At 38.9% G+C, this 27852-nt stretch overlaps 2 long non-coding RNA genes across 2 annotated transcripts; one reads left to right on the plus strand and one right to left on the minus strand.

Moving 5' to 3' along the window:
* Nucleotides 1-5784: 5784 nt before the first annotated feature.
* On the minus strand, nt 5785-7425 carry LOC144230275 (uncharacterized). Its single transcript, XR_013334743.1, has 3 exons — nt 7257-7425; nt 6525-6638; nt 5785-6432 (listed from the first exon to the last, which is right to left on the minus strand). It is a non-coding gene; the product is annotated as an uncharacterized LOC144230275 (long non-coding RNA).
* A 1943-nt stretch (nt 7426-9368) lies between these two features.
* Nucleotides 9369-27763, plus strand: LOC144230267 (uncharacterized). The gene is made up of 3 exons (XR_013334741.1): nt 9369-9422; nt 15009-15079; nt 27431-27763. It is a non-coding gene; the product is annotated as an uncharacterized LOC144230267 (long non-coding RNA).
* Nucleotides 27764-27852: the final 89 nt, after the last annotated feature.

Genomic DNA, 27852 nt, shown 5'->3' on the forward strand with positions numbered 1-27852 from the left:
TGTCTCTCTCTCTCTCTACCCCTCCTCGCTCATGCTCACTCTCTCTGTCTCTCAAAAATAAATAAACGCTAAAACATTTTTTTAAAAATTCTTTACCCTCTCTCTGCCCCTCCCTACTTGCACTCTCTCTTTCAAAAATAAATAAAAATAAATATTAAAAAAATACCTCAGACTCATATTTAATCTAGATTAGCTATTTATTTATATTATTCCTCCTTTACTGTATAATTATCTAGTCTTCTGCAAATATCTGTTAAAATGATCCATAACTGCTTTTGCTCCATTTGTTAATAAAATTCTATCTGTGAGGAAAGTTTAGGTTTTCCATCACATTTACAGATAGAGAAACTAAGGCACAGAGACTTTAAAAACTAATTTAACTGTGCTCAGTGAATGACTTCTTTCCACTACGCTGTCTAATTAGAAAGATTTGCTGTCTAGGGATGCCTGGGTGGTTCAGTCGGTTAAACGCCCAAATCTTGATTTCAGCTCAGGGCATGATCTCACTGTTGGTGATTTCAAGCCCTGCATCAGCCTCCCTGCTGGGCATGGAGCCTGCTAACATTCTCTCTTCCTCCCTCTCTGTCCCTCCCCTGCTCACACTCACTCAGTTTCTCTCTCAAAAAAAAAAAAAACCCCACAAAAGATAAAAATTTAAAAACAACAATAACAAAAACTAAAAACTGAAAACAAAACAAAAAAACAGAAAGATCTGCTGTGAAATTCAGCACCGTTGAACAGGATTACCACATTAATTGCAAAGTATGTGTAAATCACATAAGTAATTTAATATTTTCTAACAGCACTTTCTAAAAGACTTAATAAAAAGATAAATTTTATTATATGTAACCTAATATATCCAAAATATTGTCATTTAAACACGTAATCAATATTAAAATCATTAATGAGATACTTTCAGTTTTAAAAAAATTTTAATGTTTGTTTATTTTTGATAGAGAGACAGAGCATGAGTCCAGGAGGGAAAGAGAGAGAGGGAGACATAGAATCCGAAGCAGGCTCCAGGCTCTGAGCTGTCAGCACAGAGCCAAACGTGGGGCTCAAACTCACAAACCATCTGATCGTGACCAGAGCCAAAGTCAGACACTTAACCAACTGAGCCACCCAGGTGTTCCTAACTTTTTTTTTAAATACTAAATCTTAGAAATCTGGTATTGCACACTCATATAACATTCCAATTCAGGCCTAAAAGTAAGAATAAGTTACCAGAAAACATGATTTCTTTTATTTCATTTGCTCAGCAACTATACGTAACACTGCTAGTTAATGCGGCTATAATTGCTCTGACTTCTGTCCCAAGGCAGACTAGTATTAGATATGTGGGTTCTGGAACCAGCCAGTCCGAGTTTCCATCCTGAAGCCACCAACGCTGTGTGACAAAGGGCATCTCACTTTCTGTGCCAGAGGTTTCTTACATGTAAAATCTAATGGGGTTGTTACAAGAATGAAATGAGTTAATATTTAGCGCCTGACAAGTACTAGGCATTAAATGTTAGCCGTTGTTATTGCTATAGTCAGAGAACACATAGGAACAAACTCTTATTTGTATCCTCCCCCCAGTAAATTCTATAAGAAACCAAACACATTAGATCTATTACAGGGTTGGTTATGTGTTGAACTGTATCCCCCCGTAAGATATACTGAAGTCATACCCCCAGTACCTCCGAAAAGAACCTTATTTGGAAATAGGGTAGTTAGAGATATAGTCAGTTAAAATGAAGTCACATTGGTTTTTTATATTTTGGTCCTTAACCCATTATGACTTGTGTCCTTATAAGAAGAAGAAAACTTAGAAACAGAGACATACAGGGAGAATATTGTGTTGCAAGAGGGCCAGAGACTGGGTGACTCAGCTGTAAGACAAGGAAGTCAAGGACTGCCAGTCACCATCAGGAGCTAGGAAGAAGCAAGGCAGGACTCTACCCCAAGTGTCAGAGAGAACGTGGCCCTGCTGATACCATGATTTTGAACTTCTAGCACTCAGAACTATGAGAGAACAAATTTTTGTTGTTTTAAGCCACCCAGTTTGTGGTACTTTGTTATGGCAGCCCCAGGAAACTAATACAGAGTTCTTCACCCAAAAGGAAGCACTCTGTCTTACAAACAGCCAAGGTTTGGATGACTGACAACTTGGCAACTGCAAAGTCTCCCAGAGTCAGTGGAAGCTTTTATAAAGTCTGGACAATCCCATCTTCCCGAGGGCTCTCAGGCTGGTCCTTAACTCCACAGACATACTTCAGGAAAAGCCTGCCCTTAGAGATGGGGTCTTAGTGGGACAGCTGCCTATAAAAGGGTTGGGCTAAGTTACAAACCCTGAGAAACGATGCTGGTTCCGTGGGAATGACACTGGTGTGAGCATGTCACAAAGGTTACTATTTTTTAAGCTGAAGTATAGTTAACATATAATGTTTCATTCGTTTCAGGTGTATAACACAGGGACTCAATAATTCTATTCATTACTCAATTCTCACGATGATAGTGTAGTCAACACCTGTCACCATCTATTACACTGTTACTGACCATATTCTCTATGCTGTACTTTTCATCTCTAGGACTTATTTTATAGCTGGAAGTCTCTACCGTTTGTTTTTAATGGACTTGGTCCCTTTTTGCCCACGTTTTCCCCCCTAACATGCTATCATGATCAAAATCTACTAATTCTAATTGGGTTCTTTACGAAGTTTTTCTGTATATCCTTAAAAACTAAGCACTAAATGTGGAGCACACTAGTAAAATAAAAATAATCTGGGGGCACCTGGGTGGCTCAGTTGGTTAAGTGTCTGGCTCCTGGTTTCAGCTCAGGTCATGATCTCACAGTTCATGGGTTCGGGCCCCACATGGGGCTCCATGCTGACAGAGCAGAGCCTACTCGGAATTTTTTTTTTCTCTCTCTCTCTCCCTCCACCCCTGGCTCCTCCTGTGCGCTTGTGCTCCCGTGCATGCTCTCACTCTCTCTCAAAAATAAGTAAACAAAATTTTAAAAAACTCAAGTGAATTTTTTTATTTTTAATACTGGCACTGGTAACTATTCTATATGCTAGTTTCTACAGTCTTCATCCTCCTAAATTAACAGCTATGTTCCTTTTCTTCCCAAATATACACTTACAAAATGAAGCTCTCAATCACATAAAAAAATTTTGCGACAAATTTAGCAAAGAAATAATTTCTCTAAAAGAAACACCTGTTTTCCCAAGTCAGAAATGCCTGGCTGACTGACCACACAGAAAATGCTCAATAAATGTTTATTAGACTGATCTTAATCTGATGACTCTAAAATACTTTTATTTCACTGGAAACATGTTTCCCCTACAGCATTATTTAAGTATATTAGTGCCCCCCTTCAAATCTCTATTAATATTTATAAGAATGTAAACTGCTTCAAGTAGAACTTTCGACTTAGAGAGACTCTTGGACATTTCTACTTTACAGAGGAGATAACCAGAGCAAAGGAATGTTAAACACTTGACCAAGGTCATGGAGTTATCAAATGTAGGTCCAAACTACAACTCTTGTCACCCATGTCACCTGAAACCCAGTTCAAGGGCTTTCACCCCACACCACCAAGCACTGAATATGATCATGCTGACAGATGAGGGGGGCAAGCAGCAATTAACCACTGAATTTAAGTGGACTTTAGAAAAAGTCTTTACGGTTAAATGAAATCATGCCTGTAAAGGTCTTAGCTGATTTTACCTTAAAATGGGTATTTTAAACACTTGTTAAATGGAACTACTCCTGGCGTAGCAGAATTCAGAGATGCAATGTGGAGTAATGGAGAGCCGGTGGGCTTTCAAATCAGATGCACCTGGGCTCCACCGGAAGTGCTCACTCATGGGCTTAAGTACTCTGGGCCAATCTCCTGAACTTTCTATACATCTGCTTTCTCACAAGCAAAATGGGGATAATGAAGCAATAAAGCATACCAAATATCAGATAAGCAGAGGCATTTGTTAGTACTAACAATGAAGTTATAGTCTGTTCTCTGGTGCCTGGAATCAAGAATATAAAGAATTAAAAGAGCTGTCTCCTGTGAGGAACACTATCCCCCCGCACCAGACGGGAGGAGGCCAGGCCCACATCACGCCCCCCTGTAGCACTCCTAGGCCGCGCTCACCGCCACCTCACGCCCTCCCCGGCACTGACATTTCAGTCACGTGCCCTTACGCTGCTGCCTCCTGGGTGTTCAGACACCTCCCCTTGTAGCGCCCTGCTTATGTCTTTTTCTCTCTAGGCTCCCCGGTTTTTAAAAACCCTCCCTTCACGCACTTCATTCTCTCAAGCACCTGATTTTGACTTTCTAAGGTACAGACTACTTAGCAGATTAGCTTGTCTGTCTCAGGCAGCATTCCCAAATTCTGTTCTGTGGAACACCAGCCTCTAAGACGCTTCGGGGAAAAAAGGTCAAATAAGTTTGAGAAATGCTAGAGACTAAATTCCACTACACAGAGGCCCGCTGGCAGATGAGGCGTATCACTGTCTCCTCGGCACTTCCGGTTCCCTTCTACCCTGAGGCCTTCTACCGCAAGCACCTCCGCCCCGGCCGGAGGACACTCTGTCCCGAGCTTGCTCTGCCAGCCTCCGGACAGTCCCAGGACGCACGCTGCAACCGACGGCAGGTGGGAGCTGACAGGTACATCTACTCCAGCGTCCTTGTCCTCGAGCGGCACAGCCCTGAGATGGATTCTACACAGTTTTCCAGAGGTCCCTGGCAGGAGAGGACCCCAGACACCAACGCCAATGACGCGCTCTTTAATGCATCCTATGTTTACTGGCTTTCTCCCTTCTGTCTGATTTCCCTAAAACCTTACTAGCATTTCATAGGACCATCTTTGGAATAAACTACTTGTCTTAGGATCTGTTTTTCTTTCCTCGAGATTCATGACACACACTAGCAATATTAAAGGCTCTGAGAAATCTTTGGGGGAAAGGAATTCATTTAACTATATTTAGTCAGAAATTTTAGTTAGTAAGTTTCCCAAATTTATTTGGTCATGGGAATCTTTTTATTCACTCATTCATTCATGTGTTTATGTAGGTTCCAGGGGACCCCATTTATTTATTTCCTTCTTTCTGTAAGTAGGCTCCATGCCCAGTCTGGGTCTTGAACTCATGTCCTTGTGATCCAGAGTTGCATGCTCTATCATCTGAGCCAACGAGATGCCCCATGAGAACCTTTTTAAAAGGGTGAGAGTTTTGATCCTATGAAACTAGTGTTCCTCTTTGGTATATACTTTGGGAAATGCTACTGAAGCATTAATGATTGACAAATTAAAGTATTATCCCTCTCAGAGGTATCATAACAGCTTCTGCAAATCAGTACTTTCTCACTGAAAGACCTGGGTCCCTTCAGATGAGAAGTTCAGGTTCTATGGTACATGTGATGGAAAATAATTTGAAGTGTGTGTCTTATGTCAAGCCCTTCAAATCAAGTCAGGTTGGTAACTGTCTACTCTGCTATCAAGAGCTAACAGGAAATTATGGGTAGGTTTGTTGGTTCAACAGTATAGTCCTAAGACTTATAGGACAGTGAAGGCGGTATATGGGATGATGATAGTCATGTCCTGAAATTGCTCTAGAGAAATAAAAAATCTTTAGGAAAAATGAGCTCAGACCAAAACCATCAGATGCCTAGGACTGCAATATTCCTTAAGATAGCTGAGGAATAAAATCAATAGTGATCAGAATTTTAAATACTTAAGACTTGAATTACTCTTTAATCTCCATAAAAAGAGGTTCCATGATACAGGAATATAGACTGGAAATACTCTGGAAAGCAGTCTTGGTTTACCTTTAATACAAACACTGGCAATAGCCATGTACTCACTCTACTGTCCGGGCTGGACCCCACCAGAAGGAAGTGGTAAGAAGTCTTGTGAATAGACAGTACGTGGGAGGTGAGTGAGGGGGTAAAAGGTCAGCGTGATAAGAGCATGCTTAGAGCAGCTGGGACAGTTCACCTCCAGAACCTGATTTCTGCCATCTACAGCAGTTTTCTTCCCAACTCTACAACATAATGTACACTATCTCTTTTGTCATCACACTGTCCTCTCTCATGGCCATTTTCCAGATGCTGAGATAGCAAATATTTCAAAATCAGTTGCAATGGATTGACACTAAAACATGCCACTTTTTGGGTCAATGCTGCTATTCTGAAAATCTCACTTATAAAATGTTAATAAGTGAGATACAAATCAATAAAGAGAATTTCAAATAATCCTAATCCTTCTAGGAGTGCATTCTCTGTATTAAAAACAACACAAACAGAAAACTAGCGTGGAGTGAGAAAATGTGGTAAAGGAGTACTGAGAATCGAACGTGGCCATGCACTGGAGGTGTCTGACATTTCCATCTTCATCAAGGGGGATTCTGTCAAGTAGCAACTCAAACTCTTCACCAGTAATCTCCACACCAAACCTGAAACAAATAGCAGTTAGCATCAGTCACCCCCCAAGTTCACATCTGGGTCAACCGTACCCACAATACCCTAAGCATATGGCTGCCATTACCGCTTTGTTATTGCTGCAGTCCTCAAGATCAAGAGCACCACGTGAATATCAGAGGTTAATCAGGGTGTTGATCGCTTCAGCTTTCTCAAAGAAAGAGATTCTACCACAGAATCCCTGCATTGGTGGTGCACAGAAATAGAAATACCGGCATGTTGAATTGTGTGTGATTGTCTTCTGTAAAAAGTTATTCATTACGCTAAAACACTGGTATCGCTTAAACAAGTTAACTCTGAAAGGCCTTTCAATTGGACTGCTTAGCATGAAAGAAAAGGTAGAGAAAAAAAGTGCCTTTCGAAAAACAGCTTCCTAATGCTCTTGCAAAGCATTTCATAATGGCTTTAAAGACATTTTGCATACAAATATTTAAAAAGTGGCAGTGTTTATTCATCAGCAAGAAAGTGTTTTCATCTCCCAAGAACAATCAAAACATAATCCTTGAATTACTGGCATAAATAAGAATGACTTAAGCAATAATAATGAACAAGGCATTCATTCATCATTCTGCAAAGCTGATAAGACCCAGCTGACTTTTGGAAAAGAGGAAGAATAGATTTTCTTTAGGCAATGCTATGAAAGAATAACACGAGAAAGGGGTTTCTCCCCCATTTTCATTATGACTTCCTTGATAATTATGAAACAAAACATATACACCAACAAGAATAACACAACAAAAATGGCTTTTTCACAGGCTACAAAGAATTGAGTTATCACATATTTGTATTTCAGAAGTACCTGAATGTGCATAGTGTCTCAGAGGCTTTGCAGTTGGATGTCCTTTTTTCACTTGCATCAAATTAGGGCGGGGAGGACAGAATCAATTATTCAATGAAACACATAATACTTTTTATCTTATTCCTTGCTTTTCTCTTTTCTTCTGCATTTCTTTAGCAATGATGTTACTCGTACTAATGAGTAAATCTATGGCATTTTCCTGAGAAGTTAAAATTAATTCTCAGGTTTTATTTGGATTTAAATTCTTAAAGTCAGTACTTACAAAAGAAAATAAACAGGTTTCTCCTAGGCATACTGGAAAAAATGCCACACCAGAAAGTCAAGAGAACTGAATCTATTCTCTTCATAGCTATGTACTCATGGCAAAAACACTAGACTGTCATATTTCAGTTCTCTCAAGTCTCAAATGGTCTGTAAATTCTCTGTATCTTACTTAGTGGCTACAGGATTAGGAGAGAATGAAAATAAAAGTGCCATGAAAAACGAGAATATCATAAAAATACTGTGTACTGGGAAAAAATATTGGGTATTGTCTATTATTATTATCACTGACAGAGAGGACAGTTTTAAAAATCTTCAAAAAAATACTGGAATGTGGGGCTTAAACCTAACAGTGACACAAGTAGCTCTTTTTCTCCAGAGGTCTTCCTTCTGAGTGGAATATGGCATCATGGAAAAAGCGTGGGATTCAGATTAACTGGACCAACATCTGAATCCAGCTCTGCATTTAGCTGTATGTAGCCTTGGGCAATTAACTTAATTCCCAGAGCCTCAGTTTCTGTACCTATAAAAAGAAAGGTTACTTAGAAAACTGAAAAAATTAATACGTCATACGCACATACTCTCTGTAATGCGAAGTATATTTTCGGCGGGGGAGGGGGGGAGGCGGTTTGTATTTTCTTAAATTACCTTCCTTTTATTGATGGATAAAATGAAGCTTTCTCTAACCACTTCAATCCTACCTCAGTGACCTAGTTACTATATCATGCCTTTTTTATTACTATTTTCTTTATCCTTTGCTTTAAAATAGGTACCCTGGCTGCCATGCATACCACTGTATCCCTAGAACTTGTAACAATGACCAGAAAGTGCTCAATATTTAATAAATGAATGAATAACTCATGTCTCTTATAAGAGGATATGTGTTCATAAAAAGAGGAACTCTTAAAAGCTACCATTCCTTTATCCATTCTAATAGAAGGTAGCTGGATGGCCCACAACAGTAAAAAATTAAAGTCAGATATATTTGCTTTAGAATACATTTTATGCTTCCCATTAAGCGTGGATATCCTATATTCACAAATTTAACCAGACTTCTAATAAAATAACTAAGCTACATTTATTCATCCTTTTGGTTATTCAACAAATATTTTGGGACCACCTACTATGTGTTAGACAATATATTAAATGCTTGGGATATAGTGATAAGACATACCTTACTGTAGAGCAGGGAAAATACTAAACAAGAATTACTTGTTTACTAGAAGAAACACAGGATTTTAAGGGAGTTGTTAACAACATGACCGAGCTCAGACTGAAGATGAGGAAAGGCTTCCTGAGGAAAAGATGAGCTGAGTTATCTCGGCAGAGAAGGAGAAAGAGCATTATGGGTAGAGAACAGGCACATTCTGGACATGAAAGGATCTCAATCTTACTGAAGCCTGGAGAGGTGAGAGAAGGGAGACCAGGTTTGCCAGAAAGATGAATGCCGAGCTGTACAGACATTACAGCAGCGCCCCCTTAGCTGCAGCAGATATGTTTCAAGATCCCTGCCCTGCCTGAAAGGGCAGATAGTAATGAATCCCGTACATACTCTGTTTTTTTTCCTATACGTACATACCTACGATAAAGTTTAACTTATAAATTAGGTACAGTAAGAGATTAACAATAATAAAATAGAACAATTATAACAATATGCTGTAATAAAAGTTATGTAAATGTGATCTCACTCTCAAAATATCTTATTTACTACACTCAACCTGCTACTTGTGATGTTGTGAGATCATAAGATGCCGATGTGATGTGATGAATGGAGGCCCATGACGTAACCATTGTGACATAGAGTTAGGCTACTACAGACCTTCTGACATGTTGTCATGAATCAGCTTCTGAATCTGGACAGCGGCTGACACCTGGTAATTGAAGCCATGGAAAGTGAAGTCACAGGTAAGGGTGAGGGAGACTGCTGTACATGCAGCCACTTTTTAAAAGTACAGGCTTTACACTGAGATATCACCTCACACCAGTCCGAGTGGCTAAAATGAACAAATCAGGAGACTATAGATGCTGGCAAGGATGTGGAGAAATGGGAACTCTTGCACTGTTGGTGGGAATGCAAACCGGTACAGCTGCTCTGGAAAATAGTGTGGAGATCCCTCAAAAAATTAAAAATAGAACTATCCTATGACCCAGCAATAGCACTGCTAGGAATTTATCCAAGGGATACAGGAGTGCTGATGCACAGGGGCACATGCACACCAATGTTTATACAGAGCTTTCAACAATAGCCAAATTATGGAAAGAGCCTAAATATCCATCAACTGATGAATGGATAAAGAAGACATGGTTTATATACACAACGGAATACTACTTGGCAATGAGAAAGAATGAAATCATGCCATTTGCAGCAACATGGTTGGCACTGGAAGGTATTACACTGACTGAAATAAGTCAGTCAGAGAAGGACAGATATCATATGTTTTCACTCATATGTGGATCCTAAGAAAATTAACAGAAGACCATGGGGGAGGGGGAGAGGAAAAATAGTTATAGATGGGGAGGGAGGCAAACCATAAGAGATTCTTAAATACAGAGAACAAACTGAGGGCTGATGGAGGGTGGGGGAAAGGGGAAAATGGGTGATGGGCACTGAGGAAGGCACTTGTTGGGATGAGCACTGGGTGTTGTATGAAACCAATTTAACAATAAATTATATTTTAAGAAAGAAGAAGAAGAAAAAAGTACAGGCTTTACTTGAAAGGGGTGAGATGCCATTTGTGATGGTCTTTTTAATGTGTCAACTTGGCTAGACTAACAGTCCTCAATCATTCAATCAAACACTAATTTAAGTGTTGCTGTGAAGGTGTTTTGCAAATATGATTAAAGTTCATAATCAGCTGACATTAAGTAGAGGAGATAATCCTAGATAATCGGGTGGGCTTGATTCAATCAGTTGAAAGACCTTGAAAGGAGAAATTCTGCCTATACACAGCAACTTCAGGCTGTGCCTGAGAATTCTAGCCTGCCCTTCCTGACAGCCTGCCCTTCGGGCGTCTAGACTTGCCCAGCCAGCCTCAACCAGTGTAAACCAATTCCTTGTAACAAACTTCTCAGCAAACATCTCCTGTTCTTTCTGCTTGTCTGGTTGAACCCTAACTAGTATTTCATTAAAGGATTTAAAGCACATAGTGAAACCAAATTTGTGTTTTTATTTATTTTAAATTTTTTAATGTTTTATTTATTTCTAGGAGAGAGAGAGAGAGACAGACAGCATGANGTTTTTAAAAGCACTGTCTGAATTGAGAGGGATTTGAGAGAGAGCAATACTTGAATCAAATAGACACTTCAGAAGGAAGCTGTTGAGACAATCCCAATTAGAGAGGATGGGAGCTTGACTGAGATAAAAGTATGAATGACAGAAACAATGGGTTGGGTATATTCTTGAAGTAAAAGATACAAGATTTGATTTTTTTTTTTAACTGGATATAGAAAGTGCGGGAGAAGTCCAGAGTAATTCCTAAGTTTCTGGCTTGGATGACTGGGTAGCTGGGGGTGTCATTAACCGAGATGAAGGAACACTGGAAGAGAAACAGGTTGTGATGGTGCAAGTGAAGGTCACGAGTCCAGTTTTAAACATGTTGAGCTGGGACTGTGTGATATCCAACAGGAAGTCCCAGTAAGAAGGTAGAAGTGGGTCTGAAGCTCAGGAGAGACACTGGCTGTAGATCTAAATTCAGGAGTCACTGCTATGTAAAGGTGATCGGAGGCTATAGGATTAGATGAGATTATAAAGGAAAATACATACAGTGAGTTGAGAAGAGGACACAGAACAGAGACCCTACTTAAGAAATGAGCAGAGGAAAAGAATCCACAAGAGAATCTAAGAAGTCATGAAAAAAAATGGCAGGAAGGGAGCCAAGAGAAATGGTAATGGGAGCCAAGAAGACAGAGGGCTTTGACGAGATCAGGCACATTCAGGGTGCTATGGCCGTAGACGACAGAGGGCTTTGAAAAGGAGGCAGTGATCAGTCATTTCAAAAGCAGTTAAGAGGTCAAGCAAACTATACACTGCTATTAAATTTGGAAATAAGAAGCCAATGGCCCTGGCGAGAGCAGTCTAGTAGAGTGATGGGGTCCACAACCATACTGTAGTGGGTTGAGGAGTAACTGGAACTTGAGGGAAGAGACACAAAACGTGCATCTTCTCAAGAACCTTAGGTATGAAGGTAAGGAAAAAGAAGGTAAGCAGGAAGGAAGGGTGGAGTCAAGAGAGCTGTTGACTTTTTTAAAGATGAGTAATATGAGGGGCGCCTGGGTGGCTCAGTCATTTAAGCGTCCAACTTCAGCTTGGGTCATGATCTTGCAGTTCATGGGTTCGAGCCCCACATCGGGCTCTGTGCTGACAGCTCAGAGCCTGGAGCCTGCTTCAGAGTCTGTGTCTCCCTCTCTCTCTGCACCTCCTTAGCTTGGGCTCTCTCTCTCTCTCTCAAAAATAAATACACATTTTTAAAAAGATAAGTAATATGAGCACTGTTAAATACTGACAGGGGCAGTACCAAGACAGAGGTAAAAAATAGAGAAAAAGAGAGGGAATCACTGATGGATCCTGTAAAAGATCAAAGACCACAGGTAGACTGGAGAGAAAACACCTCTTTCACTGAAACGGGGAAATAAGGAAACAATGGGTTTACAGAATTTGCAATATCAGGAGCTCCTCCTGTTCTAATTTTGCTGTGATGCAAGGCTACTTTACAGAGAGAGGGGCAGGGGAGGAAGTGAAAAGGCACGCGTTTTGAACAAACTGAAAAAGGTTTGAAATATGCAGAGTGGAGACTGGGATACAGAGTTGACTGAGAGAACACAGTAGGGAGTGACAGAGACAGTTGAGAGCTCAGCTGAGGCTGGTGACAATGAACTTACTGTGATATAAATCTACTCAATAGTATGATTTTCCCCAGTAAGCTGGGTGCAGGTGAAGACTAAATGGACAATTGGGTTCATCCATATTTGGGAATCTGCCACGTATATGTGAATAAAAGATAGTCGGGGAGATTGACAAGAGGCTGTCTACCAAGTGGGGGAACAGGTTTTAAGCTGTGGTCTAGCTCAGCTGTAGTCAATGGACCAGATAGGAGATACTGGTCAGAACTAGGCTGAAAGTGTGATTTCACAGGTAGAGTTATTTTGGATGATGACACACTGTTGGGAGAGTCAGGTAGATGTAAGAGTAAAAACTGATATTTACTGAGAATTTAATATGTTTCTTAGCCTCCTGAACCCAATAACACACTGTATGTTGACTAACTTTAATAATAATAATTTAAGGGGCGCCTGGGTGGCTTAAGCGTCCGACTTTCGCTTAGGTCATGATCTCGCGGTTCGTGGGTTGGAGCCCTGCATCGGGCTCTGTGCTGACTGCCAGCTCAGAGCCTGGAGCCTGTTTCAGAGTCTGTGACTCCCTCCCTCTCTCTGACCCTCCCTGCTCACGCTGTCTCTCTCTCTCTCTCTCTCTCTCTCCTAGAAATAAATAAAACATTAAAAATAAATAAATAAACAAACAAACATAAAAAAAAGAAGTACATCCTATTATCGCCACTGCACAGTGAAACCTTACGTAGGTAGTATCTGGTAGAGCCTGAACTTGGGCCCTGCTCACTGACTTGGAGCCCTAAAGCTTGCCATTTTGTTAATTATTACTGTCTGAGTAGTGCTGTCATTTCTTTCCCCACAGCTGTCTTTCCTACACCATACACTTTCTCTAGCAGAAAAAGGTCTCTCCACAATCCTTCCAGACAAACTTAAATGTTAATGTATGATAAGATTATGATAACATCAATGCCTCCATAGCCAACCTTTAACACCATACTCTATAAATGGATCTTGAAATAAGCACAATTCATCTTGGACTTTATCCGAGACAGCTTCCATTTTTAAGTACCCAAAAGACCTCTTTTCTTAGAGGCATATCGCTCAAAGAGAGTATTTTAGCACCAATCTAGTGTGTTTTAAAAAATCTGTCACAAAATAACTTTATTCTGTCCTCAGGGTGGAAACTGGTTTCTGATATTTCTCCCTGAGCACAAAGCACAAGTTACTGTCAGGTTTATTATTTTAAATTCCATAACAGACAATATCTGAGGGATTTTTTTAGCTCCATACATTTTTCTGCATATAACAAACAAGCATAGTAGCTTTCATATATATTAAGTAAGTAGAAATCCCATTATAGAAATCTCCTTTTCTGCTACTTAACTGTTTTAAAACATCAAAGTACAGTATCTGTGTATAGAATGCAAGAAGCAAGAAAAGTTAAAAACCCAGCAAAGGAACAAACCATAGTTGGATTCTAACTTAATACTGATTTAGCAGTCAGGCTTTGCTTTTAATAGGTGCCATTTCCAAAAAACTAAAAAGACTTAAATAAAAAAGATGTGGTATAAGGCCTCACATTTTATTTACTCCAAAAGGTAACTATAATAGGAAGGCTTAACTTAAAACTAAAGCACTTATATATACCAATCATTTTTAAGCTCTTTCCTAAGGACCTTGTAAATGGAATTCTTCATAAACAACAACAAAAATACTATCTATATTAGCTAAATATATTTCAAAATAGAGATAATACTATGCTATAATAAATTTGGGTTTGTTTCATGGTATTTTAGCATTGATTCTTCGGCCAAATCCCTTGAGATAGGACCATTTATTTTCCTGATCAATCTATGTTTAATTGAATACTTATTTAGTGTGTTATTAAATCATATTTAATATTCAAAAAGTATTTAAAGATGATACTCTTTTTCTCTAAAGAAGTATTGGGGGTGGGGGGCGCTTGAGTGGCTCAGTCGGTTAAGTATTCGACTTCGGCTCAGATCATGATCTCGCAGTTCGTGGGTTCGAGCCCCATGCGGGGCTCTGTGCCGGCAGCTCAGAGCCTGGAGCCTATTTCAGATTCTGTGTCTCCCTCTCTCTCCTGCTCATGCTCTCTCTCTGTCTCAAAAATAAAATAAAAACTATATTTTAAAAAAAGAACTATTTGGGCTTGTTTTAAGACTTTAATTTCTTTAAAAATTTTTTTACTGTTTTATTTATTTCAGAGAGAGAGACAGCGTGAGTAGGGGAGGGTCATAGAGAGAGGGAGACACAGAATCTAAAACAGGCTCGAGGCTCTGAGCTGGCTGTCAGCACAGAGCCCGACGCGGGGCTAAAACTCACAAACCGCGAGATAATGATCTGAGCCAAAGTTGGACACTCAACCGACTAAACCACCCAGGCACCCCAAGACTTTAATTTCTTACGTTAAGCTTTTTTTTCCAATCAGACCACTTTATCTTTAAAATATAGACAAGGATATATATGTGTGTATACACACACGTGTATAGGATATTTGTGTTGTTTGTTTTTATTTTTTAATTAGTTACCCTTAAAAAGAGAAGGATATTTGATATTATAGGGTAGTTCTTTTCTTATGTTAACTAAAATGAAGTAAGAAAAGAGCTCTGGAAAATGATTTTTTTTAAAACAATCTCTTAGCACAGGTAATAAAGAAGAAGTCCTGGGTTTGAGTCCTCACTTCTGCCACTTACTGGATGTGACACTTTGATGTAAGTCTCTCAATCTCTCACAGATTGTTTCTTCATCTGTAAAATGAGCAAGATAATCACACTTAACCTATCAACCTACAGGATTATTTCCAGGGTCAAGTTGCTTAATAAACACACAGACTACTACACATAAATTCTAAGGCAGTCTCTTGGTGTCGGACATACGTAATATTAACAATACAATTGGGTAAAGTTTGCATTCACTTCAATATTAACTGGAAAAAAAAGTGGGTGGCTGGTTTCCTCACACTCCCTTTGCATTCCTTGCTACTCCAGACGCAGTAAACTCGGTTTCCGCAGAATAAGATTTAATTTGAGTTAGTGGGAAACAAAGCAATTAGACGATGACTAATAGCCCAGACAGGACACGGCTGAAGATTTGAGCAAAAGAATGATGAGGAAGGTTTGATCCTGAGCAGGTGTTCTCCCTAGATTGTCTAACACGGGGTCGATGGACTTCGGGAACTACGGCTTGTTCCCAGGCGGGTGAGCCTTAGGGCCACTGGTTTTTCGAGATTTGGAAGGTCTCGGTGAGATCTTGTGGGAGGAGGTTGGGGGGGTTTCCAACCATTAAGGCGGAGATCTTACCTTGAGAGAGTCTTGTCGCCACACACAAACGCTCTTCTGAACTAAGACTTGGAGACTCCAGCCTCTGTCTGGGGCTGTGAACCGCACAGGCCTCTGGGAGAGCCGCTGTGGGCGTGGCACTAGGGCATGCTGGGATGGGAAGGGCATGCTGGGAAGGAGGGGCCCTGGGGCCTCTTGGGAAGAGGGACGGACATGGTTGCCTGAGTTCAGTTATCTCAGAAGTGAAGTTGTCCTAGTAGTGTCCGTTGTAGAGCTGTTCTTACAATGCAAGGCAGCTTGGATTCTTTACAGCCAGCGTCTCTTCTCCAGTCAAAGATGTGTTTCCCCCGTTGGGTTCCCCAAAGTTCCACGGCTGGGTCCAGATGGCCTGGAGGGGTGTGTTTCCCAGGGTCTCTTCCCCCTTTCCCCGGGGTTAATGATCCCCACCTGTGCTGACTTACCCATCCTGGCTGTTTAAGTCTTCCCTGCCTGGGCTCTGACTTTTTACAGCCCTGCAGGGACAAAGGCCTCTGGAGTTTGACTTTTCTTCCACCTGGTGTAAATAATGCAGGCCCTCCAAAGTTTCCAAAATCATATTTCAAATCCCGGTGTTACATTTTTTTCCCCATCTCAGACAAATTCATTTTATACTTGCATTAGTTTGGGAGAGCCCCAGCCCTATGTGAGTGGATTATGCATGAAATCCTAGTAAACAGAACTCTGACATGACCCCAGGCACACACTTCAGAATACGTGCTTCTGCGTCATTTTGAACACAAGGGATTTATACTTTTTTCTCCCCTCTCTAACTCTCTTTGGTATGACTGGCTGAGATTTGACAATGCACTAGATAGATTCTTGGTCTGACTTCACACTGGAGGTTTTACTAAGTGAAAAGTGGAAGAATATCCTTAACTCCCAGATGAAATGACCATCATTACTCTTTCATATGTCACTTATTCTAGTTCAAAATTTAGGGCAATTAGGTCCATCTGTGCAAACTATTCCATGCCAATCCTATTTTCTAAAAGCCTGATTTAAAATACTGTTAGGTGCATTGTAGTATATTTGTGAACTCTTAGGGTTCTCCCTTTCCTGTCAGTGCTTTGTGATTCTCTCGTGGAAAGGACCGTCTGTAAATCAAAAGCAATTGGAGTTGCCTTATGAAATTTACAAAATGTAAGAGAGGAGCTGAAGGAAATAATTCAAGTTAATCAAAATAAAATATTCAATAGTTGAAAAAATTTTAATTATGACAATACATAAGTTCTGTTGTTATTGTAGATCATGTTTAATATTCATTTTAAGCAAATACAGTATATTATAGAACACGTTTATGACTGTAATCATCACCTTTAAGTCTGCCACTTGCATCACTTTAACAAATATTTTAAATGAAATTACATTTACTTTGGGATCACCACTTCATAGGTAAAGACAGAGGAGAGGTATAGCTATAAGTACAGATACAGACACAATTCTGTATGAATTTCTTCAATGTTAGGTTTCAATGCAAATAAAGTTTTCTTTTTTCAACTTTATTGTTTCTTCTGGACAATACAACTTATTTCTCTACTTGTTATGACTTTTTTCCTTATAACACAATGGAAATTATAGTTTTACAACAATGGTTTGAATAACATAAAAACTTGTAATCTAAAACATAACTCCCTCCCCTCAAAGTAACTACCTTTGGCTTTTTGATGCTTCATCCTTTAGATTTTTTTTCATGCATCCATATATAAGCATCTATTATTATTTTACAATGAAAGTATATTTGAACAGTTACCCTGGCATTTTATTTTTTTCACTACGTTGATCTTAGATAAGCTGTGCTAATATTTGTATACTTAATTCTTTTTAAAAGCTATATGGGTATATCATTTAAATAGCCAGCCTCTTACTAATGTATATATTGGTTTGGTCTATTTTCTCCTTACACTTTTGCATCTTGAACTGTCTTTTTTTTTTTTTCTTTCCGTTGCATCTCTACCACCCCCTGTCATCACCAGTTTGGTGTTTTCCAGTGACCCAGGGCCACTTGACTCCTTTTTCATTTAGCCTTTTTTCTGAAATGTTTTTCTGAGTTTCAAGTCTTGTCCTTTCCTATAGAATATTCTCTTTTCATTCTCCTATTTTTCCCTCATTAAGGACAAAAGTCCTCTTACACAAAATCTCTTCCCTCTGGTAGAAGTGTGCACTCCTCACACTCTTTCCAACCCCAGCGGTGACGAGAAAGAGACACTGAGTATTAGGTTTCTGATAAGAAACAAGAGGCTGCTACTGGCAGGGAGCCTTGTCAAGGTCTCCCTCATTCTGAGCACTCCATTCCCACGTGAACGACAATGAATGGAGATTTCACCCGCCCACCCCACATTGTTCGAGTTGTCCTTTGCCCTTTCTGTCAAATCTTGGCACCCAGGAGACAGCAGAACATGTTCTGAATTCAACCCTGGGGAGCCACCGATCAATATCACTTGACTCTTCTTACCCATTAGTTGTTCTCTTTCTATGCCTGACGTGGAGTGACGCCTAAGCTATTCTTTGTCATGGCCCCTTCTCAGTTGGCCCAGCTAACCCCTATAGGGTGGGGTGGCCCTCTCCATCCCCTAGGCAGAGCGCCACAGGCAGGGAGCAGAGCATGGACGGAGTACGAGGCGGAGTCTTGGGACATGGGTTCTCTTACCACTTCAGCTGCAGGCTCAGAGGGTGTGGAGAAAGTTAGTAGGTTTTACCTCTTTGTGATCTTGGTTACCGAATACCAAGAATATTAACTGTCCACTTAACTCATGGAATACTATAAAAACGAAAATTTATAAAATGCTTTGAAAAGTCAGATTCCAGAGAAATGGAGTTTACTATTTTACGTGTCTCCTCTCCCATTTTTAGTACTAGCAATTTAATTTAATTACTTCCCTTTTCTTCCCTTTTCTCATTCCTAGTTTTTTTCTGCCATGCCTACCTATTCCTTCCCATGAAATAATTCTCATTTGTGGAGCATATACAATATATTTGTCTCCATGGAGATGTTCTTTCAGCAGAAGTGATTTTTTTTTGAGGGGGTGGGGTGAGTTCAGAGAGGAAGAAAGGTATGACCGTTGTCATTTTCTTAAATCATAATCTTTTTTTTTATGTTGCTCAAATTTCTTTTGTACCTGAAGCATTCTCTGAAATGCTTTTATGACTATCAAGGTCTTAATTCTAAGTGGCAACATTCAAATAAGCATAAAAACTTTAAAGAGAAACTATATTCTTGTCTGATTTTAAATACTTAAAAAGTTAGAGTTATTCCTCCAAGCTACAGATAAATTGGTCAGGAAAATCAAACCAAATCCCTAAACCAACTCATTATTTGATTGACTCTGGCCAATGTCTTAATCTCTCTGTGTTTGAATCTTCCAACTTTAATATTGATGGAACTTTGATAACAAATGCCAATTATCTTCTAATAATCAGGTAGCAGGTTATGGATTGATTAAAACAAATCTGACCATGACACTGAACTCCTCAGGAGAAAGATGTTTTAGAATTTTTCAGGCTTAAAACTAAAAAACATTTTAGGAGCTTAACTGGGTCAAATTTTCAGAAAATTGCAGATCACATTTTCTGTCACAGTTTATGGTAAATTAAAAGCCTGAGAAAATTCTATTTTAATGGTTGTGAAAATATTTTTTTCAATGATAAAAAGAACCTTGGCCTATGTATAAAGGTTCTTTCTTTTTTTTTTTTTTTTACTTAGTTGAAAATCACCCATTTCTAAGCACATATTGCTATCCCTTTCTCTCCAATTTAGTTCTTCATTCCCAAATGCATTTTATTTTTTTATATTTATATTTATATCTTTATGTATTTTTTTACAAATACTTTATTGTCAAATTGGTTTCCATATAACACCNCAATGATAAAGTTTCAAATAACTACATGGCTTTATTGAGGATATCTGACATAAGTGGTACCAACAAAAGTATTGATTACATGTAAAATTATAGAGAAAGCCTTCGCATAATTGAAGTTTGAGGAAGTCACTCTCAACATTTTGTAACAAAAGGAGGATCTTAGAAAATGCTGGCAGAGTCATGCGGTAAGCCAAATGGCTTGCTAACTCGTTGGATTCTCTGATTTGTATTTATGTTGGCCGAATTTGGCCTGATTACCCTGGACCCTCTATAAAGTTACTCAGTCTGTATAGGGAATTAGGAACTGGAATCATGAAAACCCACCACCCAAATAGGTCCCAATTAGACCTAATCTAGACCAATTAGGTCCCAATAAGACCTAATCTCTTTCCCTCATGCCTTTCCCCCAGCCCCTGCTCTCTCCACAACCTGCCAATATCTATAATCAATATATCTAAAATCAGCTGAGTCCAGAACATATACAGAGAATTAATGAAGAGCCTGAGTTTTGGAGTTAAATAAGCCTACCCAGCTCAGCCACTTACTAACTATGGATCTTAGTCAAGATATTTAATTTCTCTGAATGTCACTTTCCTCATCTGAATATGTGAATAATAAGGACAAAAATATCTATTTTACAGAGTTACCATGAGGATTAATTATTTTTAGCCCAGGTCCTAGATGTAGCAGCCAAAAGACAGTACCTGAATTATTACTGTTAATTTCTTGAGTAGTCTCTATTTGTCTGCTATGTTAAGAAAAAACAAAATAGGGGCACCCGGGTGGCTCAGTCAGTTAAGCATCTGACTTTGGCTCAGGTCATGATCTCATGGTTTGTGGGTTCGAGCCCTGCATCGGGCTCTGTGCTGACAGCTCAGAGCCTGGAACCTGTCTTCGGATTCTGTGTCTTCCTCTCTCTCTGGCCCTCCCCTGCTCATTCTCTCTCTCTCTCCCTCTCTCTCTCAAAAATAAATTTAAAAACATTAAAAATTTAAAAAAAAGAAAAAACAAAATAGAAGGTGGAATTAATACCTAATTCTCAGAAAATATCCATCCTTCCTACCAAAGGATGTTGTTGATGATGACACAGAAGATAATGTATAACACTACTATTAATACCACCTTACTTGATTTTAGAAAAAGGCTTCACAAGTGGATATATCCCCCAAATTCATCAGTTGCCAGTTGGATAACATGTATAGAATTTGGGGATGTCCTCAAAATAGGCGTAAAAATAGTTGGAGTGCCCAGCACTTTTTAAAAAATGTTTTCTCAGTTTCATGAAAATGAAAACTCCTACTTTTCAAAAGATATCCTTAAGAAATGGAAAAGCAAGCCACAGACATACATGTCTGAAAGAAGACATATTTAAAATATGTAAAGAAGCCTTATATGTCGATTAGAAGATAGACAATCCAATTAAAAGTAGGCAAAATATGGAGTGTCTGGGTGGCTCAGTCCGTTAAGCCTCCAACTCTTGCTTTTGGCTCAGGTCATTACCTCACAGTTTCATGTGTTTGAGCCCCATGTTGGGCTCTGTGCTGGCAGCATGGAGTCTGCTTGGGATTCTCTCTCTTTCCTTCTCTCTCTGCTCCTTCCCCACTCATGCTCTCTCTGTCTCTCCTAAAATAAATAAACTTTTTTTAAAAAATGGGCATAATATTTTATCAGCTTCAAAAAAGGACACATATGAATGGCCAATAAACTCGTGAAAAGATGTTCAACTTCCTAAGTCAGGAAAATGCAAATTAAAACTGTAATGAGTAACTTCTCCACAACCATTAAAATGGTTCAGTTTTATTGTCAGAAAGACTGACAATACCAAGTGTTGGAAAGGCTGTGAAGCAATTGGATTCTCACACACTGCTGGTAGTAATGTAAGATATTACACCATTTTGGAAAACAGCTTGCAGTTTCTTATAAAATAAACTGATGCTTCTCATCCAACCCTACAATTCTACTCCTATGTATTTACCCAAAAGACAGAAATACATGTCTATACAGAGAACTTTATACACAGAGACCAGCAGCTGTGTGTCCACCACAGCCCCCCAGTTGGAAACAACCCAAACACTAATCAACAGGTGAATGGATAGAAAAACTGTGGTACCTGCATAAAGTGGAATACTACCCAATATCAGCAAACTACTAACACACTATGGGTAAATCTCAAAAACCTACTGAGTGAAAGAAGACAGACACTAAGTAAAACTTATTATATGATTCATATACATGTATAAAATGCTAAAAATAGGAAACCAGCTGGGGGACAGAGGGACTTGACTGCAAGGGAACATGAGGAAACTTTCTAGAATGATGGACATGCCCTCTATCTTGATTGTGGTTATACTGATGTACCATTTGTCAAGATTTAGTGAACTACATACTTTAAATGGGTGCCTTTTATTGTATATAGGTGTATCTGTATAGTAAAGAATTTAACTTCACCCACAAAGGTGTCTAGACTTTTTCTTCAGCCTCTGGGATATAACCTCTAAACTCTTGGAATGTCATGTGTGATAAGAGTGTCTTTGTTAACTTGGGGTCCTTGGATTATTTTGGTAGTCTAACATGATAGAGGGTTGGAACTGACTTCATCAGAAATCACTTGGAGTGGGAGCTAATCACATCAGAAAGACCAACAATTTGAACTAGGATAGGGGCTTAGGAGAGCAGAGAATGAAAGAGAATGGAGCCTAGAGAATGAAATTAGCACATAGGCAACTAATCATGCCTACAAAATGGAACCTCAATAAAACGCTGAACCTGAAGGCGCAGGTGGACTGCCCTAGTTGTTAATATTCCATGTATCAGACATAGATATGAAGAAAATAACACATCCAAGGCTCCATGGGGAGAGGACAATGGAAGTTCCATATCTAGTTCTTTTCCTGGATTCCGTTGTGCAATTTTTCCTTAGTTGATTTTATTCTGTATCCTTTCCCACAGTAGAGAGTAACTATGAGTAAACAACTTTCAGTGTGTTCTGTCAGTCTGTTAGCAAATTATCAAGCCTGAGAGTAGTTTTGGGAACTCCTCTGAATGTGCAATTGGTGTCATAGGTGCGAGTGGTCTTGTGGAGAACTGTGCTCCCCACTAACTGCCGTTTTCTAAACTCCTGGGGAGTTAGCTCTAAACTTAGGCAATATCACATCTCAGTAAATATAATTTTTTAAAATGTTTGTTTATTTAAGGGGACGGAAGGGGCAGAGAGAGAGAGGGAGACACAGAATCCGAAGCAGGGTCTGGGCTGTCAATACAGAACCCTATGTGGGGCTCAAACTCACGAACTGTGAGATCATGACCCAAGACAAAGTCAGACACTCAACCGACTGAGCCATCCAGGTGCCCCTAAATATAATTTTTTAAATGTGGTCTTTTACCCCCATCTGTGTACTTTGAGGTTACCTATGTATGTACATGTATGCATACATGTATGTATATGTTTGTATATATATGTGTATGTGTATACAGACACGTCCCCAATGAAACACTGCTTTTAATGTTAGGAAAGAAAGAATCTCTTAAAATTTTTGAAAGCATGTTAATATTTTGTGCTCCAAATTTTACAGCATCTTTATATGAAAGAATAGGCCTCAACTCACAGTGGTTATCTAGTCAAAGCGGGAAGACATAAGCAAACCATGGGTGGTCATTTATTATTCTCAATAAATATTATTCAAGTGGTACAATTAATAGTCATTTTGGGGGCTTCTGAGTGGCTCATTCATTAAGCATTAATGCAAATCATTAATGCAAAATCATTAAGCATCTGATTTTGGCTCACTCAGGTTATGATCTCACGGTTCGTGGGTTCAAGCCCTGCATCAGGTTCTGTGCTAACAGCTCAGAGCCTAGAGCCTGCTTCTGATTCTGTGTCTCCCTCTCTCTCTGCCCCACTCCCACTCACATTCTGTCTCTCTCTCTCAAACATAAACATTTTTTTTTTACAGCTCTCTTTTTTTTTTAATTTTTTTTAATGTTTTATTTATTTCTAGGGGAGAGAGAGAGAGACAGCGTGAGCAGGGGAGGGTCAGAGAGAGAGGGAGTCACAGACTGAAACAGGCTCCAGGCTCTGAGCTGGCAGTCAGCACAGAGCCCGACGCGGGGCTCGAACCCACGAACTGCGAGATCATGACCTAAGCAAAAGTCGGACGCTTAACCGACTAAGCCACCCAGGCGCCCCACAAACATAAGCATTGTTTAAAAAGTCATTTTTGTATCTTAATATTTTTCAGGATTTTTCAAATTAATGAAAAATGTATACTGGGCAAATATAGAAATATATACTAATATATATTAGAAATTCAAAAATATAAAAACGTGACACTTAGAACCTATGATCACAGGAAATACAAAACATTTCATTTCATTTATACGCATACTCTTGTTGCAGAGAAGAAGAAAAATATGGTCAGAGCTTTTAATCATAAAACATTTTTAGTAGTATAATATTCTATAGGGGAAATAAAATGGAAAGTAAGATGTCACAGAAAAAAAGGAGAAATGTCAAGTATCCAATTATAAAAGATGAGCTTATTTTTGTATTTTTATATAGATGACGGTGGCTATCAAATCCCTGTGGTAATTTGCATTCAATTAGATTCATTTAAGAATCATATGATAATTTTATTTTAAAATTTCACTGTTTACACTATGCCAGAAATTACATCTCTTCTGTTGCTTAAACTTTTGTTGAATAATTTTATACATAGAATTTTTCTCATAATGTTTTCTGAATTATTTTAGGGTCACATGAGCAAAAGTTTTGAAAGCCACTCACGTTAGCTATAAACTACGTTTGACAATCACTGGTGGGAAAAACGCAATATTCAATCTAAGCCGAGGACACTCTGCCACCTGGTGGCTTAGAAATTTTCATGGTCACTAAGCAGAAATAAAAGCCTCGTTTCCAATCTGGCATGTGGATGAACTAATTCATAATAAACAGAATTAGGGATGTGAATTATTTGATGACAAGATGTATAAGAGATAGAAATAAAATGGTTCATTCTGAATATTATCATTACAAATCCAGGAACTTATCATTGGTAGTTTTTTTTACTGTGTAGGCAAATATCTGAAGTTTCTCACCTAAGAACCACTAATTTATGTCGTTTTCTTTTGTCAACTTAAAAGCAACCTTTAGCTGTTATTTTAACATGAAAAAAATTGATCCACTATATGCACTGGGTGGAAGTGAGATCACCAAAGATTCCATCGTGCACAGTACTTTACTAAAAAAACATATATGTAAATTCATTACATATGCTTTCAATGGCTGATTGAAATTCTTGTCCACTAATGACGTTTTCTCTTAATTTGTCAATCTTTCTGTCAAAAATAAACAAAAAATAAGAAAATGTAGAGCTTGTCATAGTAAATCCAGGAGCCATATTTCTAACTTTCTGAAAATCATTCGACAACTCCTCAAATTTACGAGGAAATAGAATTTAATAATGGTCCCATTTCTAGGATGTGTGATTTGAACTTACATGAGTATTCTTCTACCACATTCTCTAGGTAACTTGGAACAGACAGAAAAGATATATTCTCAGGATGCAGCTTCACAATCTTTGGAATTCTTGATAACACACAAATCAAACTGCAGATGATTTCAGAGCTCTCGGTCCCTTTCACAGAAGTGCCAATTGAAGTGTATTTCTCTCATACCCGTGTCCAAAACCAGATTCCATTTACTAAATACTGTAAACATGGTTGGCTTTGTAATGTCCTTTAGAGGAGAATGTAACCAACATAGAAACAAATGTAAAAAGATAAAAAGTGAAACATCCTTGATTAAAATTTTATTTGAAAGTAGTCAAGAGTAAGAGAAAACCAAATTGAAATGTATTTGCCAATTTGATTTCAATTCCAATGAAAGTGGAGCTGACTCCTCTCTAGTCACAAAATCTGTTTTTAAAGATGTAACATAAAGAGGCATTTGGGTGCCTCAGTCTCTTGAGCTCTTGATTTTGGCTCAGGTCATGACCTCATGGTTCATGAGTTTATGCCCCGCATGCAACTCTGCACCGACCATGCGGAGCCTGCTTGGGATTCTGTCTCCCTCTCTCTGCCCTTGTCCCCCATCAAAATAAATCAAAATAAACTTTAAAAATATAACTTAAAAATTATCATCATGTCTTAAGTTGAAACGGGATATGGTATCAGGAATTCAGTGTCAGCCAGCTTTCTTCCATGTTACCTAATTTAAAACTTTGTGGTTTTTTTCTTTCTTTCTCTTTTCTTTCTTTCTTTTCTTTTCTTTTTTCTTTTTTTTTTTTTTTTTTTTTTTTTTTTTTTTTTTTTTTTTTTTTGGTTCCTTGCTTTACTTTGATTAATTGTCCCATTGTTTGGATTTCTTAACGTAAACAAGAACGCTTTTCTAGAAGTTGGAGGGGTTATTTTGGTTGACAGGTTGGTTTTGTTTTTGGCTTGCATTACGGATGCTCCTTAAAAGAAAAGGATCAGTTTATTTAAATATGCTAGGTTAATAAAATGACATATTAACGTATATATATACATGGCAGGGCGGGGGGACAGGTAACAACCTGCACCCAAAGCAAGGCTAATGTTGATATGAGTCACTTTATATTAACATCAGCTGTAAGACAGCCTACCCAAGGAAGGTATCCTGTCTTTTTTTCTTTGTTGTTCTTACTAAGCCTGTCGCCACACCTTGAATTTAGTAGGTTCTCAATTTGAAAGTTTATTTAATAAAATGAGGGGGCACTTGGGTGGCTCAGTCAGTTAAGTGTCTGACTTCTGCTCAGGTCATGATCTCATGGTTCAAGGGTTCGAGCCCCGTGTTGGGCTCTGTACTGACAACTCAGAGCCTGGAGCCTGCTTCACATTCTGTGTCTCCCTATCTCTGCCCCTCTCCTACTCGTGCCCTTTCTCTCTCTCTCAAAAATAAATAAACATTAAAATTTTTAAAAATTTATTTAATAAAATGAATAAATAAGATTATGCCCAAACTAGCTGAAGAAGTCATTATATTTCAATTTGGTTGCTTATCATTTGGTTTAGTCAACTGAAGAAGATAGGTTACAGTAAAAGTAAGTATAATCATTTAAATATGATAATTTTTAATCATGATATATTAGGCTAATTCAGAGCCCACAAACTAGTAGCCTATGGGTGGCATCTGGCCTGCAGATGTGTTTCATATTAACATTTTAAATAAGAAAATTTCATTTAAAATCTGTTTTCCTAGTTCTTTAAAAGTCAGAAGATGTGTCAATATCTATAAACTGGCTATGGCTACAATTGACTATGTCTACATGGTCACTGCTCTCTCTAGAACAAACTCATTTGCCATAATCTCCACCATTCTTTCCCTAAAATGGAGTCCAACTTTCAGGAGCCCCTTACCACCCACTTAGTAGTAAAGAAATATTACCTTGTTGCCATTTTTCTATCAAAAGAGATTAAAAGGACCACATAGTTCAAGAAAAAAAAAATGGATGAAAGATTTTTCCTTTGTGGAAATTAAGAATATTCCTACGTGTTTAATCTCTAAACAATAGCCTGCTTCATTTATAGCATTTGAATTTGTGACCCCCTGGGACAGCTCATAAAAGGAACTATGCCAACATGTCAAGCCCATAATTCTAGATAAATGCATACGTAAGTATAAATAGTAAGGAATATAAACAAGCTTTTTTTTTTTAAACTATGGGTGGCCTTTCCTCCTTGGTGTTTCTGAGCACAAGCCTCAAGCACTTAAAGCATCTATCTGACCAGGAGAAAGGCTGGGATGGGTTTCAGGTGGCAGATGCTTCCTCAGTCAGTAACCCTTATTTCCTCCTCCTTCCGTGGTGACAAGCGTTCCCACAAAAGATGCTGGGGAAATGGCTGACGCCTTCTCTTCCTGTCTTCCTGTCAGCTGTGGCTATCCATGTGACCTGGTTATGGAGAAGATGAAAAATAGAGACATTTGTTGGGATGGCTCCTGGAGAGATTTCTCACCCTGATAAAAAGGACAGAGACATGAGATGTTGCTCCACCCTGAGCCTTTGAACCAGGCCGTCTGATGACATGATGCCCAGAGCAGCTGTGATCCTGAAGTGATGAGACTGAAGGTGACAAGTCAGTTTGCAGACGGTGGAGCACAAGGGGCTGGGGCCCCGACGGCGTTGCCAAAACAACTCTGGGCCCCTCGACTCCCAGAGTTTTTAATCTTGCAAGACTATTAAATGTCTATATTGCTTAAGCCACATTTAATTCTTTTAAATCTTTTTAGTGTCTATTCTATTTTTGAGCGTGAGGAATAGAGCATGAACAGGGGAGGGGCAGAGAGAGACGGAG

Source organism: Crocuta crocuta, unplaced genomic scaffold, assembly GCF_008692635.1.
Source record: "Crocuta crocuta isolate KB4526 unplaced genomic scaffold, BGI_CrCroc_1.0 scaffold90, whole genome shotgun sequence".
Classification (NCBI taxonomy): Eukaryota; Metazoa; Chordata; class Mammalia; order Carnivora; family Hyaenidae; genus Crocuta; species Crocuta crocuta.